At 38.7% G+C, this 15,848-nt stretch overlaps 1 protein-coding gene across 26 annotated transcripts in view; it reads right to left on the bottom strand.

The window, feature by feature from the left end:
- The window catches only part of DISP1 (dispatched RND transporter family member 1), a 176,528-nt gene extending 161,052 nt beyond the window's left edge, over positions 1-15,476 (bottom strand). For 4 of the 26 annotated variants that reach the window (XR_010114798.1, XR_008649579.2, XR_010114786.1 and 1 more), the window contains exons 1-2: positions 15,369-15,476; positions 6,499-6,560 (exon numbers count right to left, since the gene is read on the bottom strand). The gene's annotated coding sequence lies outside the window, so the exon portion shown is untranslated. The other 22 variants (XR_010114796.1, XR_010114790.1, XR_008649576.2 and 19 more) reach the window with 16 other exon arrangements.
- Between the last annotated feature and the right edge of the window lie 372 nt (positions 15,477-15,848).

The following is a 15,848-nucleotide window of genomic DNA, read 5'->3' as shown; positions in this document are numbered from 1 at the left end:
TGAACCTGGGAAGTGGAGATTGCAGGGAGCCAAGATCGGGCCACTGCACCCAGCCTGGGTGACAGAGCAAGACGCTGTCTCAAAAAAAAAGGAAGGTGAAAGGAAGGATGGAAGGAAGAAAGAAGGCAGGAAAGAAAGATGAAATAAAAAGAAGGAAAGGAAGGGAGAAAAGTTCCAAAACCCATACACAAATTGCATAATCTTCTTTTCATTGAAACGACCCCAAAAATAAAAATAAAATCTACTTTCAAAGAGTCCTTTGAAAGAGCTCCTTGATTTCATGGTCAAGTTATGTGGTTTGTAAAACTTGAAGATATTCAAGTTAGTGATAAACACCAAATCACGCGACCCACTTAAGGAACAGGCAGGGAAAAAATCATCTGGAGTTTATACTGGCTGTGCAAATGAATGTACTTAGTCATTACTGAACATCACAACTTACAAAGCAAGCAATTGTTTCCTTTCAAATCCTCATCTTTTCTATCAATGCTAACAAAATTATCGCCAAAAACACTAAATCAATACCATCTGCTAAAAAAAAACTCAAAACATTAACCTTAACCCATTAAAAAATGTGGGTTAAGCATCTTTTCAATTAAAATATTTTTAACAGCGTTTTATCAGGTAAGCAAAGCAAAACACATGTATCCTACGTAGATAATCATATAAGAATATATGAAAAAAATATTGAATATAGAAAATACTGCTCTAAAGTTATTTTCTACTTCTTGGCCGGGCACAGTGGCTAATGCCTGTAATCCCAGCACTTTGGGAGGCTGAGGTGGGTGGATCACTTGAGGTCAGGAGTTCAAGACTAGGCTGGCCAACATGGTGAGACCCCCATCTCTACTAAAAATACAAAAAATCAGCCAGGCATGGTGGTGCATGCCTGTAATCCCAGCTACTCAAGAGGCAAAAGAATCGCTTGAACCTGGGAAGGCAGAGGTTGCAGTGAGCCGAGATCGTGCCACTGCACTCCAGCCTGGGCAACAGAGGAAGACTCCATCTCATGACAAAAAAAAAAAAAATTCAAAGAGAACTGATGAAGTAAACTTACCATCTCTTTGAAAACTGATACGTTTTAAGAAGTTAAGTCCTAAGAACAAATTTTGTAAAATTCCAATCCAAAGATGTTTTGGCATTTTCATGGTAATTTCAGCCTTAATGTTACAAATTTTCTTAGAGCATCTGCTACCTAAACTTTACAACATGGCATCCCATGCACAGAGCAAGTAATCCTTGGTTCCTGTTTATCTTAGAAAAAGGTGCAAGGGAAAACAATACTTAATGTCCTATTAAAAGATCTTTCTCAGATTTTTTTCTTCCTCTAGAGGGCAGTTAATATAAACCTTCAGTAAGGGGAGTTTTCAAAAGTGCTTTTTGAAAGTCCTCTGTTGCTTCTTCATCAAACAAATAGTTTATTTCTTATGACTCTAAATGAAAGAGTTTCATCAGTTTCTAGGAATTTATTTTAAAATAAATTTTAAAAAATCCTCCACCCATCCCCCAGCCCACATGTTCAATACAAAATACTCCCAAGAAGCACAATGACAATGTGGACTTTTATTTCTGGCAATGCAGCCCCATGGCTGGAGATCACCAAAAATTGTTGTATTAAGTGCTTAAAATTTTTTTTTTAATGTATAGAAGAGCCAACAATAAAGTAAGAGAAATGCTCCAAGGGTAGAAATAATTTTTTAAAAAGTACAAGTCTAGAGAGGTGAGTTAGTGCTAAAGCGAATGTGCCCCTGGGGAATCTACATATTCCTGGTGGAATGAACCTGATGGGGAGGGGAGCTATAGAAAATAGGGTAATAGGCAGCAAAACTTGAGGGCCTGTACAAAATGGAGAGCCTGAGCAAAGACCGTCTCACCTAAAACTCCTGAGGGAGTAAATTAAAAAACAGTTCAGCTTACAATCAATGCACATGAAGGAATGGTCAAGGGAAAAAAGGTTAAATGCATATGGGTAAATATAAACACTGTTATTTCTGGGGCTGAAAGATCAAGTCCCAAAACTATAATGTCTGATAAAAACAGTTCTTGTCAGAAGGAGGTTCAGGAGAAGGATAAAGATTGCATTTACATTTAGACTTTGTTAAGTATGCATATTAACATTTCTACGGTAACCATAGAGAAAAAAAGAAATAGAACAGAAAACTTCCAACACAGTTCAAAGGGGGGAAAATGGAATAAAAAACAAACAAAAGATAAGTAGAAAGTATATGATATGGCAGAAGGAATTTAGGTCTTGGAGTCAGATATTCTGGGCATAAATCACAATTCTGCATATATTTCTTCTAACCACAGACAAGTCACCTGCTTTTAAAATTTCAGTTTCTTCATCTTTAAAAGAGGAATAATAATACAAACTTTTTAGCCTAGTATTTGAATTAACATGCAAGTACACTATATCTAGTACAGTCCTGAAACAAAGATGCACAGACACCTTTTCCCATCCTCTTCATTTCATGACACTGAAGTATGCTCAACTAGTGAGGAGGTCATTCTTTTAGGCTGCTGGATCAGACTATTTTCAGCTTGAGTATCACAACTATTACACAGAATTTTTCCTTGACTTTCTATGTATTCCTTCCTTATTCAGGATTAAAAAGCTTCTAAATCAAATTATATGTAGTATCTCAAGTTTATTATACCTAAACTATGCTTAAATATGTTTAGATTTTCACAAGATTAAGTTAAATCTAATGCAAATGCCCCTTCTACAGCAAAATGCCACGATTAACATTGCATATAAAATAAAACCCCATTGTTGCTTTTTAGATAGCAAACTACCACGACCTCAGTTCTAGAAATACAAAATGATTATTATATAAATTTAAAGATGTATAACTCACCTGTTAATTAAAATTTGTCAAAGTTAAGAATGAGCATGTAATATCAAAATTTGATAAAATAACATCTTGTTGCACGAAGATTATTTCATGAGTTTAGAAATTGTACTCCCAAAATTAAAGTGTTCAGTAAAGGCTTAGTAAGTCAAGTATTCCCAGTAACAGTGTTATAAAAGTTGACTCTAAGAACAAAAAAAGTGAAAAATTTAATTCAATAACCCACATATGGATGATCCATGCCCCTATCCCTTTTTATAATTCTCCAAGGCCAATTTTAAATTCTGAGTGGGATTTTTCTCTTCAACACAGGATGTTTCCAGAATTCCATCATCTGTACATTTACAGAATAAAAATTATGTATCTAAGACAAACTTCAAATGACAAATCTGTTCCCCAAATTATAATATAATCCAAAAGAAGTACTGTACATGCTTTAACTGTTTGTCTCCACCGGTACAGAAGACTAACTTTAGAGCATATATGCCAAGAACTCATCAAGGTGACATAATCCTTTTACCTGAAATAAAAATGCTAAAGGCAGAAAACATCTTGCAAGAAACCAACTGACAACCACTAAAACTAAAGATGAAAGTTTTATTAGAATGGAAATGGAAAACCTTGCACATATACACATACTCTAATAGAAAATGACATGGGGGAATGTCATATGTAGAAATCTTAAATATGGGCTGTATTATTTATAAAACAGGAGGCATCAACTTTATAGTAAAGGAGTTAAGAGCTAAAAATCTGAAGTCAGATTGTCCAAATTCAATGATTAAAGAAATTACATTTTAGTTAGTAGCTCCCTGATAGGAGTGGATAATCTTAATACCCATCACACAGCATTCAGCAGATATATAATAACCTAAAGGCCAATACCAAACAACCACAAATCATTAAAAAATTCTTAAAGTGTAGGCCAGGTGTGGTGGTTCACGTCTATAATACCAGGACTTTGGGAGGCTGAGGCAGGAGGCTCGTTTGACCCAGGAGTTTGAGACCAGCCTGGGCAACATAGCAGAACCCCATCTCTGTAAGAAGTTAAAAAACAAAAAAATTAGCTGAGCATGGTGGCACACACCTGTAGTCCCAGCTACTCAGGAGGCTGAGGCGAGAGGATCACTTGAGTCCAAGAGGTTGAGGCTGCAGTGAGCTGTAACCACACCACTGCACTCCAGCCCAGGTGACAGAGTGAGACCCTGTCTCAAAACAAAACTATTAAAGTGTAAAGACTACAAATCTGCAATTGAGCCCAGAGCTCTAATTACTAATAATCAGGTTACAGTCTTAAAGGACTAATGGAATATTTCTATACTACACCGATGCTGAAGTCATCTTGAGGGGCAACCATGAGGAATAATCAACTACAGTAAGAAGAAAAACCCAGGCTGGGCATGATGGCTCAAGCCTGTAATCCCAACACTTTGGGAGGCCAAGACGGGAGGACAGCTTGAGCTCAGGAGTTCAAGACCAACGTAGGCAATGAAACGAGACCTCTGTCTGCACAAAACAATTTTTAAATTAGCCATGCATGGTGGTGCACACCTACAGTCCCAGAAACTTGGAAGGGTAAGGCAGGAGGATTGCCTCAGCCCAGGAAGTCAAGGCTGTAGTGGGCTATGATCTCACCACTGCACTCCAGCCTGGGTGACAGAGCAAGACCCAGTCTCAAAAACAAACAAACAATTTGGTAAGTACAGCAATTCAATCTGCCCCATACATAGTTTAACTGCTGAGGGGGTGAGGAGGCTGGGATAACAATGTATTAGAGATACAGGCTATTCAGCTGGGCACAGTGGTGGCTCACACCTATAATCCCAGCTCTTTGGGAGGCCGAGGCCGCCAGATTGCTTGAGGCCAGGAGTTCGAGACCAGCCTGGCCAACATGGTGAAACCCCGTCTCTACCAAATATACAAAAAAATTAGCCAGGTGTGGTGGTGGGCGCCTGCAATCCCAGCTACTCAGGAGGCTGAGGCACGAGAATCACTTGAACCCAGGAGGCAGAGGTTGCAGTGAGCCAAGATCATGCCACTACACTCTAGCCTGGGTGACAGAGTGAGACTCCATCTCAAAAAAAAAAAAAAAGAGATACAGGCTATTCCAAATGGCTTAGTTCTCTCAGGTTGCAGTGAGTTAAAAAAGGATCTATTGCAGAAAATTATTTAAGTTCAGTTTTCATTTGACTTTCTTTTCTAAAATTTATTGACAGATAAAAATCGTATATATTTACAGTATGCAACATGTTTTCATATACATATATTATGAAATGGCTAAATCAATATATTTGACCTTAACAGCCTATGAAAATCTAGGCAGTTTCTGGGAAAGTAACACCCATGTCTAAAACCTACAGTTGGGAATGAAAAACAAAGACTCTCAAGAATGCTTGAATTCTTATACCACCCCCACCACCCCCCACCACCGCCCCCCTCCCCATATTCCCCACCCCTGGGGAGAAACTATTTGAGACCGAACTGTTAACTGGCAGCAACCACCATCAGCATCACCTGAACAGGCTTCTAGGGCAACAATCTAATAACTACTCATTTGGTGGCCACTAATTTACTCTTCATTTCAAAGCAGCCTTTTTATCTAGGTTTAAAAAGAATGAAACTGTCTAAAAAATTTTTTTTGCAGCAGCGGCAGATGGAAACGCATTCATCATTACCCTCCATTATCCTTTTCAGCTGGCAATAACTTGTGGTTGTAAAGCAAAGAAAAAAGAGTTTGGGTGATTTTAATCAAAGCTTGGATTCTAGCCCTGCCCTGCAGCATGCTGTAATATGAGAAAGGTTCCAGCCTCACATTCCAACAGAAATGAATTTTTATGTGAATAGCCCCCCTCCATTAACTGCCACCTCTCCTTTCGTTATTGTTTTGAATCGATGCGGCAAATATTTTTAAAGTATCTGCTACTTTCAACTATGCTAGATGCTACATTAATTATGGTACCATCCTTGAAAAAAAATAAATGAATTACATTTAACAAATGCTTAAAGTGGAACAAACGGAAAATAAAACACTTTTAGGGGTATGAAGATATACAAAAAAATGTAGAATCAACATGCTGCTAACTCTCTCTAAAAAGTACTTCAAGTATCAGCACCAAATCATTTAAGATGCTTTTGAAATGTAGAAGAAAACAGTGTATAAGCAAAAGCAGAAGGGCTTTAAAATAAGCTCCACCATTTACAGGTAGCACAAGCTTAGACAAATCTCTCCAAAAGTGAAATATAAACATCTACCTTATATAAGGGTTGTAAGAAATGAGTAATATATTAAACGCTCACTGCAGTGTCTGGCATATATGATCAATAAATAGAGGCCAGTATCATTAGAGGCATTTTCAACAAGTAGGACACATTTACTGGTGACTTTTCCTCTTTGGTGGAAAAAATTTATCATGTCAATAAAACTTATTACTGTTCTGAAAAACAAGGTACAATAAGTTTCATAAATTAATATGTAACTTAATATATAAGTTAGAAGTATTTATCTTATAACAAGTTGGAAGATGGGAAACTGCAACTAAGAGGCATATAATATTTCATCAGAGTATTTAAATAAACAAACAAAAAAAATGTAATGAGATTACCGAGGACCTGGAGAAGGAAAAAAACGTATGAGAAGTAGCTATACCTATTTGTCAAGTTGAAAAAGGTCCTGTCTCCTCCCATTATTCTTCCTCCTCTTCTCAACTCCTATAGGGAAGAAATATGTTCTCAGATACTAGGAGTCCGGAAAAAAAAAAAAAAAGGAAAGAAAGAAATCTGAAGCAACAAGGTAAACAAGGAAGCAATCTACATATATTAAAACGCTATGCTAATTCTTTAGGTGAACAGGACTTTTTAGCTTTACAAGCTTCACTTCAAAATACATATACTTTTTTGCTTTTTACTTATTTATTTTTATTTATTTGCATAAATTTAAGGGGTCCAAGTGCAGTTTTGTTACATGGATATATTGTGTAATGGTGAAATGTGGCCTCTTGTGTAACCATCACCCAACTAATGTACGTTCTACCCATTTACAATTTCTCATCCCTCACCCTCTCCCATCCTTTCCAGTCTTCAGTGACTATTACTCCACATTCTACTTCCATGTGTACGTGTTATTTAGCACTTATAAGTGAGAACATGTAGTATTTGACTTTCTAAGTTATTTCTCTTAAGATAATGCCCTCCAGTTCCATCTATGTTGCTGCAAAAGACATGACTGCATTCTTTTTTAAGCTGCACAGTATACGTGTGTGTGTGTTGTGTGTACACCACATTTTCTTTATCTAGTCATCCATGATGGATGCTTAAGTTGATTCTGTATCTTTGCTATTGTCAATAGTGCTGCAATAAACATATTAAGTTCAGGTATCTTTTTGATATAATGATTAATTTTCTTTTGGGTACATACTCAGTAGTGGGATTGCTGAATCAAATGGTAGTTCTACTTTTAGTTCTCTGAGAAATCTCCATATTGTCTTCCAAAGAGTTTGTAGTAATTTATATTCCCACCAACAGTGTATAAGTGTTCCCCTTTCTCTGCATCCTGATGTAATTTGGAATTAGGTCTATCAGTCATTCCACAATTTATTCTGAATTAACTCAGACAATTCAGACTAGCTAACAGTTACAAGAGTAGCAGATTTCCTTTGGGAGAGAGGTTAAGGACAAAAGAAAGAGAAATTGATGATTTTAATGCATGGACACTTAGGAGATGAGAAGGCATCATTATCCAAGGAGAAAGTAATAGAGCAGGAAAAAGGAGGAGATTTTAAGAAGGTGTGCACCAAAGGCTATGGAACAAATATAATGATCAACACACCACTCATTCTGATATTTTAGAGGCAATAATTTGCCAGCATGTCTCACTGAAAATCAAATGCTGTTGTAGATTACCAAAACTTATCAACTGTAGAACTGTGAAACAGAAAACCTAATTTGAAACACTGAGGGCTGATCTATGAAGCTGTTCTAGCTCATGATCAAATTGTATTAAATCATTTATGAAAATCATTATCATTGAAAATTCAATGTTTATATAATTACATCTTTAAAAAACAGTTGGAATTACAGGAAAAGCATTCAAACTTACTTCTTCCCTCAAAAGCCTCTGTCAAGCTTTGCTAAATTCTTTCTGCTTATAAATGTAGAAATACATAAATTTCTCAACTTAAATTTAAAACCTAGCATACAAAATGATATAAAGAGGTTCTTGTCAAGCTTGAAGGGTTCCAGAAAGAACCCTTCCTAATAAATCTTCAGGCACTGCAAAGGCTCCTGTGAATGATAGCTAAACATACCATGTCACTCTGAGTCAAATGCACATTCTACCAACCTTCTGAACACAAGTGAAATGGTTTCCAGGTCTGGTTCAGAAAGAATTACGCTACAAAGTTAGGGCAGATACTCTATGCCTACTACCTAGTAATCTCACTACTGGATCTTGAGCACAAATATGTCATTCAATCCTGTATAGTCTGTTTTCACACTGCTATAAAGATACTACCTGAGACTGGGTAATTTATAAACAAGAGTAAACAAGAGTTTAATTGACTCACAGTTCTGCATGGCAGGGGAGACCCCAGGAAACTTACAATCATGGTGGAAGGTGAAGGAGAAACAAGGCATGTTTTACATGGTGACATGGTGGCAGAAAAGAGAGACAGCTCAGGGAAAACTGCCACTTTTTTTTTTTTTTTTGAGATGGAGTCTCACTCTGTCACCCAGGATGGAGTGCAGTGGCACGAGCTTGGCTCACTGCAGGCTCCGCCTCCCAGGTTCAAGCAATTCTCCTGCCTCAGCCTCCTGAGTAGCTGGGATTACAGGTGCCCGCCACCACACCCAGCTAATATTTGTATTATTTTTAGCAGAGACAGAGTTTCACCATGTTGGCCAGGCTGGTCTTGAACTCCTGACCTCAAGTGATCCACCCACCTCAGCCTTCTAAAGTGCTGCAATTACAGGCATGAGCCACTGCACCTGGCCGAAAACTGCCACTTTTAAACCATCAGATCTCATGAGAACTTCACTATCACGAGAACACCATAGGGCAAACCACTCCCATGATTCAATCACCTTCCACCAGGTCCCTCTCTTGATACATGGGGATTACAATTTGAGATGAGATTTGAATAGAGAACAGAGCCAAACCGCATCAAATCCTTAAGTGCTTTCATATCTTACGATGCATCATCCCAGAAGATGTCTTTTTTAACCAATTATCTTTGGAGCTGGCATCTGTCAAAATAGTTTATTTTTATTCAAATAGTTGTTTACTCAAAACCTGAAGGGAAGAAAACCCTTTAAAGAGAAAAGTTACTTCAAATGCTTGTGCTTTCCATTCCTCTTCCCAACCCCATCTGAACAGTTATATTCCAAAGCAAAAAAAAAAAAAAAAGAGGCAGAAAGAGTAATAAAATTAATTGGAGATAGCACTGTAGTTAAGAACATCACTTCAGTTTGAAGAGATGGAATCTGCAATGAAATACAGCCAAAAGGTGCATTGTTCATTTAAAAACAACAGGCCTGCTGATCACAGAGGTACAGAAGTACTCTACATATGGCCAGAGACATGCACCTGCTTAGAAATCATAAACTTGAAGGCAAAAGCATGCCAAAGACCCGTGGGATGGATAAGCATATTTCTGGAGTCACAAAAAATAAAATTAAATAAATATAAAAAATAAAAAAGACCTGTGGGAGTAACATAAAGCTGTAGGAGGAAAAAGGGATCTCATTCTAGTGGTATCTTCTAGTAACACCCTCAGCCAGCCTGCATGATATAGTAAAATAAATGCTACAATTTCTTGAGTACTATGTGGCAGGCATTATGCTAAGCACATTATGTACATTATCTTGTATTTCCTATAATGACTATGTACAGTAGGTATTACTATGCATATTTTGCAGGTAAAGCATAAAGTTCAGTAACTTGCCTAAGGTCTCTTCTAACTGTGCTGAGGCTGCAAGTGAGCAACAAATGACAATTATTATTATTACCATAATTCAGCTCAAATTAATGCCTGAAACCTGGCAAGCTTCTAGAATATCCATTTATGTCCTATAATGTTCTATCCCCCAAAGAGTCCTTACAATTCTCTTCTGGAGGGTTTCCAAGCACTTGGGTTCCAAAAGCACCATGCTTTTCTATCTTTAACTTCCTCCAGAAAGGAAGCCCTCTCAGTAACTTCTCTTGGTCCATGTGTTCCCTATCCTTAAGGTCTTTTCAAATATCCCCTGTGAATCACCCAATGGCTAGCTTGTGCTAACTTGCAAAATCCCTTCAAGCCCCATGGGTATCACACGTCACTATGTGCCCCAAGTAGTTACGTAGTCTACTTAGATATTTTATGATGTATCTACTCTCTGCTCATCCTTCCCCTAATGTAACTGAATAGCCCGAATACCACCTCCATTCTCCTAACAATCAATTCATACTCCCTTAAATAGAGACTCAAAATCACCCTCCTTACAGAAAATCTGCCCTTGATTAGCTTCACTTAACTACTTTTGTAACTGAAAGGGCACTGGATTGGAAACAAGGAGATCTGGCCTAAAATTCTGGTTCTTTTACTAGCTATGGTACCTGGATAAATCACTCCACCTTTCTGGGACCCTTTTGGTGAACATAAATCAAAGGAATCAGGCTAAATAAGCACAAAACTAATTCCCAGATCTAAATATTTAAGCAAAAAGATTAGCAAGAGCATAAACTTTAAAAAAAGTTACATTAAAAAAATTTTTTAAACACCTTAAATTAAAAATATATATACAACATATTAGCTGGGCACAGTGGCTCACGCCTGTAATCCCAGCACTTTGGGAGGCTGAGACAGGTGGATCACTTGAGGTCAAGAGTTCAAAACCAGCCGGGCCAACATGGTGAAACCCTGTCCCTGCTAAAAACACAAAAATTAGTCAGGCATGGTGGCGGGTGCCTGTAATCTCAGCTACTCTGGGAGGCTGAGGCAGGAGAATCGTTTGAACCCAGGAAGCGGAGCTTGCAGTGAGCTGAGATCGTGCCATTGCACTCCAGCCTAGGCAACACAGCGAGACACTGTGTCAAAAAAAAAAAAAAAAACAAAGATGTGTGTGTGTGTGTGTGTGTGTGTGTGTGTAGAACATATTAAAACCACAAAAAGAGAGTAACTTTTAAATGTCAGAGAGTGGAGGGGCCATTAAATTGTCCATTTTCCATTCTTTGATATGATGAAAACCCAGATTTTCACTGTTTTTAAATCCCTTAAAAAGTAACTGGGCTATGAATTTTGATACTTTTATTAGTCCATTCTCACACAGCTATAAAGAACTACCTGAATGGGTAATTTATAAAGAAAAGAGGTTTAATTGGCTCACGATTCCACAGGCTGTACAGGAAGCATGGCTGGGGAAGCCTCAGGAAACTTACAATCATGGCGGAAGGCGAAGAGGAAACCAGTGTGTCCTACATGGCTGGAGCAGGAGAAACGACGAGCACAGGGGGAAGTGTGACACACTTTTAAACAACCAGATCTTGTGAGAACTCTATCATGAGACAACACTAGAGGGATGGTGCTAAACCATTAGAAACCACCCCCATGATCCAATCACCTACCACCAGACTCCACCTCTAACACTGAGAATTACAATTCAACATGAGATTTGGGTGGGGACACAGAGCCAAACCATATCAATATTCTCCTATTGACTATGCAACATTTTACATGCCACATATTAGTTTAATACACCAAAAGTATTTTAAATGCTGTCATGGTTAGCCTTATTTGTCAACATGGTTAGGTTATAGCACCCAGGTATTTAATCAAACACCAATTTAGGTGTTGCTATAAACATATTTTGTAGATGTAGTTAATGTCTACAATCATTTGACTTTAAGTAAAGGAGATTACCTTCCATAATGTTGGTAGGACTCATCTAACCAGCTGAAGGCCTTAAGAGCAAAACCTGAGGTTTCCCAAAGAAGAAAGAATTCTGCCTCAAAACTACAGAATCAATTCCTGCCTAAATTTCCAGCCTGCTAGTCTGACCTACAAATTTTGTACTTGCCAACTCCCACAATTGCATGAGCCAATTTCTTAAAATAAATCTCTTTTAAAAATACACATATATATGTGATATTGGTCTGTTTCTCCAGAGAACCATAATTATACACTAACACAGTGAAAATCAAACTGGTACTATTTTGCTTCAAGAGGCTCCACCAGGTCATTCACACAAGAGGTGGAAGGGATTCCCCTCCCAGCCCCCTGCAGGTAACAAAGGAGTGCATCATCTGTGTGGTATTCAAAAACTGTAATAAAACCAACTAAAAGTCTTTCTACTATATTATCACCAGGAGCTGGCAATTCTAAACCTCAGTGCTAAAATACTCTTTCCAACTATAGCAGACAGCTCCCACCATCAAGACCCCTAGTATGTCACTGGTAGTGGTCAACTTCCCCCACCCTCCCATGCAAATCATTCATCCAATAGTTCTTCTATTCCTTAGGCTCTCAAAATTAAAAACAAAACTAATAATAACAACAAAGGTTAAGGGCAATCAGTGTGTTTTCTACAATATTTGCCATTGTGAGTTATAGCCTATCACTTTAATAGAAAAGTTCATCTATAGTGTAATGTGATGCCTCACTCAAAGCAAAACTGAGTCTATTTATATAATCCAACAAATTATGATTTAGTATTAAAAGTATTTTTAAAACAATAACCTAAACAAGAGGTTCACAGTCATAACTACATGCCTATAGGCTGGAAAATGTGCCCAAGATTTATGGGATCAGATTCAGCAGAATGGACAGGGCCCTACTAACAGGACTGCAGTGACTCATCCCCTTTTGAGTCACTCTGAGGCCCAAGTCATCTTGGTCACTATTGGAGAAAAGGTCTAACTCACCAGAGGAAAAGGACAGAAAGTGATACTAAAAGCAGTCGACCCTGTGTGAGTCAACCTCATTAAGGGCCATGCTTTTCATCAGAGGCAGTGCAGCAGCTGGACCCTAAGTTAGCAGATCAGCACTCTTTGGTAGCTCCTCGTGCAAAAACTGTACTTTCCCATCGTAACAAATATTCTCGATTATATCAAGTGGCAGGAAATGGCTTTCTAACTAGGGTATGCCGGTAATTGAGAACGTACTATATAATAAGAAAATTGATAACAAAAGGGCATAGAACCAACAAGCTCAACTTAGCAAATTATTTCATATTTTACAAACTAGAGATTAAGGAAGACAAATGTATATGTATATGAAGACAGTGTTTTGGTTATCACTATTTTGATAGTTCTTCCAATACAGACACTGTACATATTTCAGAAATAAAAAGAAATAGTGAATCTATAAAATAGCCAGCAGTTTGCTGTACTTAATCAAAAACTGCCATTATTGGTTAAACTGTAAAATACATCTAAATCCTACGGAATAACAAAAATAATTTATCTAGAGAGAAAGCTAAATTTACTAAACAATTAGAAGAAAGAATACAATCCAAAGATTTTCCAGAATACAGGGCAATCAAACCTCAACATGCCATTCATATATATAGTTAGCCCAACTTGCCCAAGAGGGCAAGTGCTCTTGTGTTTCAACAACGAGCACTTTCTCCAACCATGAACTAATGTCTAAAGACTTGCATGCTTTCTCAAGTGCTTTATTTCTCAAAAACCATGGGAAAAGATGGAAGAAAAATAAAATCAAGCCTTATCAGATAAACAATATTGTCTAAAGAAATAAGATTAAATTGAGACATATACAGAAATTAACATGGCAGTTAATTCAATTACTTTAGAGATCAGTGTTATCTCTTCATTTTGTAATTTGAAAACTTACTCAATATGCTCATTTACATGTTAAGGCACTGTTTATGTTTAGGCTTTGCTTTACACTTGTAAATATCAGCAGTCCTCCTAAACATAAGGACATTATAACTGTGTATTTCACTCAAGCATAGATATTCAAGGCCATCAAGAATTTATAAGCTAGCAAGACATCGCAGTACCAATAAATATAAAATGTTCTAGTTTTCCTGAATTAGTTCAAGTCAGACCACCAAATCAGATCTAAAAGTTACCTGTACTAATACAGTAATTTTTAAAACAAAAACTTCTAACATTTGAAATATGAAACACCTGAAACAAGCAAAGCAATCATCAGATCTCACCCTCCACCAATGACAGTGTTATGATTCTTCCTAGCTACCTTGCCCACTTTGTGGCAAAAATCCAATTCACTTACCATCTACTTAAAAGCTAGGAGAATCTTTGTAATTACACTGAGTGAAACACTATATTATGTAGATTAGGAAGCACATATTAATCACATCCAATACAACATAAATACAAGGTAAATAATAACTAAATAATTACCTTTGGTAATAATAATGAGCCCACATATCAAACACTGGCCACTGGGGAAAACTAAATGTGCTAATGTGTGTGTAACAACAGATCTTGGGTTATCAATATTTTTAAAAAACACTGACAATGGCAAATATATATATATATATATATATATATATATTTCCTTATAGCAGAAATAAAAAGGAACAGTAAAATCTTAAGAACTGCTAGTAATTTGCTGCACCCTGATGTAAAATTGCCTTTACTGGTTAAACTAAAAGACTAAACCCAACAAAATAGCTTTTAGAAAAAATGTGTTAGAAAGTTGGGCAGAAAAACAATGAGTTGCAACTGCAAACACTGACAGCACTGGCTTTCCATGTGATTATCACCATAATTCTGAACGCATTTAGTTCATCCCATGACAAAGGAAATAAGACAAGCTAAACTCTGCAGGGTAGAGAAGAGTCCAAAAGGAAAACTTTGGTTGTCTTCCTTGGGTGAAGAGAACTCTCAACTACTGTCAGTTTGACAAAGAAACGCAGAATTTGGGTGAAGCAAGAATTCAAGCGGTCCCTAGGAATACACAATATTTTCCCGAAATCCACACGCGCGGAGTGGGATATATCTCTAAAAAAAAAAACAAAACAAAAAAAACCGCATGAATTGCAAATGAAGCAATAGGAGTTCGGCATCCAGTAGGTGGCTGGTCATCTTTCTGGTTCATTAGGTCAAGACGCCCTTCTCACCTACGACTCTCAGAGAAGGACTGACTCCCTCCACTGTAACCTCTCCCTGGAAGCCAACCTTTGCCATCTCATGCCATCCTCGCAGTCAATCCGCCAGGACCCGGGACACGCCCCCACGAATGACTACTTTCCTCCGAGACGCAACTCTGCCCCGTGTCATCCGCAACCTCCAGTCTCAGGGCCTCTTTGGCCTCAGGGTCCCCGGTGCCTCCCTCCTCAGCCCCTAAAGGCTGCCCTTAGGGCTCTCCTGGTTCCCCGTTCTCAGTCCTGGCCCTTCTCTCAAGCCTGGGGTCCCAGCTTTCCCTCCACACGCGCGGGAGATGCCGACTCTCCCGTCCCTACCCGGTCTCCCAGTCTCGCGGCGCCGGGCGGCGGCGCGTCGAAAGGCATCCACTGAGGAAACAAGTGCCTGCAACGCTCCGGCTGCGAACTCACCTCCAGTCCGGGCTCTCGGATCCTGGCCCGGAGCCGGGCTTCCGCCTGGCGCGGTCCGCGTCGCGAGCGGGACCGGAAGTCCCGCCCCTCGCCCGCTCCGGGCGCACCGGCCTCACTTGACTACCGCTCCCCAGGAGAGGGATCGCCGGCGGCGGGCGGCGGTCGACGGGCGGCTGGCAAGGGGCAGAGAGCAGAGGGGCTTGGCTTGAAAGGGCGAGGCAGGCGCCAAAAAAATTCCCTCTCGCGCTCCTACTCTTTCTAGTGTATCCATAGACCAGTGTGCAAATGCTTGACCAGGCGTCTATTCTGCTCAAGCCCAGTGAGGCACAAGATGACTCAGACACTGACCTCTGTCCTCACAATCTAGTTAAAAGTTGACATAAGTAAAAACAGAAGTAAATCACGCCACAGGACAGTGTTTCTTCTTTCATCATTCCGATTATTATCACCTGCTATATATGGCCTGTGAACAACCAGGCA

This window comes from Symphalangus syndactylus, chromosome 19, assembly GCF_028878055.3.
Source record: "Symphalangus syndactylus isolate Jambi chromosome 19, NHGRI_mSymSyn1-v2.1_pri, whole genome shotgun sequence".
NCBI classification, from domain to species: Eukaryota; Metazoa; Chordata; class Mammalia; order Primates; family Hylobatidae; genus Symphalangus; species Symphalangus syndactylus.
The sequence above is the reverse complement of the archived record's forward strand: the minus strand, read 5'-3'. Positions and strand labels throughout refer to the sequence as shown.